The 3,330-nt window shown below is 45.3% G+C and overlaps 1 protein-coding gene across 1 annotated transcript in view; it reads right to left on the bottom strand.

Annotated features, from left to right (window-relative positions):
- Window positions 1-1,463, bottom strand: part of Blvra (biliverdin reductase A) — a 37,121-nt gene extending 35,658 nt beyond the window's left edge. The window contains exon 1 of the mRNA XM_015490254.2: window positions 1,345-1,463. The gene's annotated coding sequence lies outside the window, so the exon portion shown is untranslated. The remainder of the gene's footprint in view (window positions 1-1,344) is intronic.
- Window positions 1,464-3,330: the final 1,867 nt, after the last annotated feature.

Below are 3,330 nucleotides of genomic sequence, written 5' to 3'. Positions count from 1 at the left end.
GGGGGGGCGGGAGACATGTGGCCAAGTGTGGCAAATCTTTGTTAAGCAAATGCTAATTGCATGGGCAAGGGAGTAAAAAGAATTTTTTAAAAAAGAAAAGAAATAAAGAACATGTATGAAAAACAAGAAAAACATTGACAATTACTCCTAAACGTTCAAGTACAGTTAGAGAACCTTTCATGCAAAACATTTCTTATAATACTTTGTCTACCATTTCACATCAGTGTTTTTTTTTTCTGGAATGCATAATGTAAGGAAAAGATTTGTATATTTATCAATATAATCTTTTGGGACAAAAATGAGTAATATATCAATACCCTCTATTTCAGTAATTTCAAAAAATTCTTGGAAATAATGCCACAGAAATTACAGTAGTTATGAGGAGGAGTTCCTTCAGGACTGTATTGCTTGCTTTATAGATAATGATGAGCTAATATTTTTTGAATCTTTACCACAATGAAAATCATGCTGTAAGTTACTTAGGTTTACTAAGTCATTTATTCTGCATAACCATCCAGCCAAGCATTATGATTATCCATAATATTTCTGATAAGTAAACTGAGGCACCAAGAGATTAGCTTAATATGCCCAAGATCTCACAGTAGTGTATGATGGAAAATTCATATGACATAATGTTAAGTGAAAAAATATCAGGGTCCAGAACAGTATATAAAGGATGCCTCAAATTTTTAAAAGTAGGATATGAACTCATTAGCAATATTCCTGAGCACTACATGTCTAGAATGCATTTTGCAAGAATATTAATTCATTTACCCCTCACAACAATGCCTACGAAACACACTTCACAGTTTCCAAAGAGGAAAGTGTGGCTAGGAAAGGCTAAGACGCTTTCAGGGAGGGACACCCTCCTGACATTTCAGAGTCCCAGGGTAGAATCCCAAGTCCCCATGCTGGAGGCCTCCAGTAGAACCACTCGTTCAACCCAGCCGCCTAGACCGCGGGGAACACATACACTGCACCGGCCCCCCTAAGGTCTACCTAAAAAACGAAACCATAACATTTAAAAATGAAATACAGATTTTTTTTAAGTGTCTTGTTTATTTGAAAGAGCCCCTCGTAAGCCCGCGGAGACTCTTGTCCTCCCGCTGGGCCCCGTGCCGGGCCTTGGGCAGGGCAGGGCAGGGCTAGGTAGGCGGCGCCACTGCATCCCGCTCCAGCAGCCGTGGCCCAGGCCGGCGATTGGTGCAGGGCCTCCTCTGGCCTTTAAGGCCCTTTAAGCGCCTGCCCGAACGCTTTAGGAAAGTCGTGTCGTTCCCCATTCTCCGTCACGCACCCTGGTTCCCCCACGCGTGCCCGGCTGCTGTCCTCCAGTGCGCACCTTACCTGATGCCAGTGGGCACCGAGCTCGAGCCCTCCGCGTAGCCTCCCGGCGCCGCCGCCGCCGCTGCTGCCAGGTCTGCAGAGCGGAAGGTTACCCGGCTCCGATTGGCTGCCTCGCCGGGGGGCGGGAGCGCCCCGAGAGGAGGTAAAGGGAGGCGTCTCCGCCGGGCTGGTCCTCTGGCTGTGCTGGCTCAGCTGCTGAGCTACCTTCGTGCCCTGGCCTGCTCCCTGCACCAATTTGGGCAACGAGAGATTAGGGTCTCCTGACCCCTAACGGTGTGTCTTACCCTAGTGTGGAGGGCTTCGCAGCCTTTTTGTCCACCCCGATTCCACCAATGGAGCCGGCTGGGACTTTTTTGGGTTAGTGACCCAGGCTCAACGGAACAGGCTTATTTTTGCCCTTTGTGTAAATGTGAGAAGTGTAGATTCCTGGAGGCTAGCGATTCCCTGTCTGTGGGCGACTAGGAAATGAACACTCTCCTAGGGAACGTCCTGTCTTTTATCCAACAGGTAATGACCTAAGAATAGGGACCTGGAGGGGAAGAAGCAGAGAGCAACTGGGCAGAGTGTGGGGTCTAGCCTAAAGGGACTGGGGGAGACCAGGGAGAAACCGGAGAGGAGGTAAGATGAAGGAATGAAGTCTTTTTGATCTCAAAGACAGGAGTCTGACTGGTAAAGTGGACTGGTGTTTTCCCCAACAAAAAGTTCTCTTCCTTTATTCTGTTAAACTCCAGGTGAGGCTTTGTTGATTGCAGAGAGAGAAGGCAAGTCTTTGTATCCTGGCTTTTATCCCCAGGTTGGACCTGTCTCATGAACCCCTACTCCTTTGCTCATCTGCATCCTTGAGAGTATATTTCAGTCTTACCATGTCCAAACCCGTGTCCCTAATCTTACTTTTCTCATTTCTTCCCATTCTCAGTGACAATTCTCTCCTTCCAGTTGTTCAGGCCTAAAACATTTCAGTTATCCTTGACTCATGGTTGCCTTCTAGCGGCCAGGAAATTGTCTTGGCTGGACTTTCCTCACATACCCGTAGTCTGACCAAATCTTACATATGCTTCCACCGTCTCCCACCTGGGTCATTTCAGCAATGTCCTCCATGGTTTCCCTACTGTTTCGTCGAAAGTGATCTTAAAAAATATCAAGTCAGATCAAATCCATTTTCTGCTCAAAACTTTCCTGGCAGTTTCCCACTTAGAGTAAGAACCAAAGCCCAACATGAGCTGCTCTTCCATTACCCTTACAACCTCACCTACTGCTACCTCTCGCATGACTCCCTTTGCTCCATTCACTTTGGCCTCCTTGCTATTCCTTCCTTCCTTATCTATCTATCTATCTATCTATCATCTATCTTACTGATTATGATCCATCTCTTCTATCTACCCTCCCTTGCTCTGGCCTCTTGGGCCATGATATGCCTTTTCTTGCCACAAGAAGCATGTCATAGTTTGACTGGCAAGGCCTAGGTCATAAGCCAAAATTTGTATTCTGAAAGTACCATCATTTTTAAATAAACCCACAAGGGGAAGGAGTGTTCCACAAAATGAAATACTGAATTCTGTTACTAGAAGACATGCTGACTAGGCAAGAAAAGAAAAGAAAAAAAAAATCACTTGCTGAGTGAGATTTACCCAAAGGAGTTTTCTGAAAGCCTGTGAAAGAGAATCTACACATCCTTGAAGACAGTTTAAAGGATGTGAACTCCAAAACTTTCATGTGAACTCCCAACTTTCTTGAAATGTCCTATTATGAAGGTATTAGCACGTTTTATGTTCAGTTTCAATTCCTTTTTTAAATTCCCGTTGTACATCGTATAACCTTCTCCAACCCAGTAGGACAGAGGGATAGTAACAGGCTGTCTTAGTCCACAGTAGCAGAAAATAACTCACTTATACGGGAAATATACTAGGGCTCCAGCTCCACTTCTGTCATTCTCTTTGCTCTTTCCCCACTTTGTGAAACAGGATATTATTGACTCCTTTTATTGAC

Source organism: Marmota marmota, unplaced genomic scaffold (genome assembly GCF_001458135.2).
Source record: "Marmota marmota marmota unplaced genomic scaffold, marMar, whole genome shotgun sequence".
NCBI lineage: Eukaryota > Metazoa > Chordata > Mammalia > Rodentia > Sciuridae > Marmota > Marmota marmota.
This window is presented reverse-complemented; position numbering and strand designations above follow the sequence as displayed.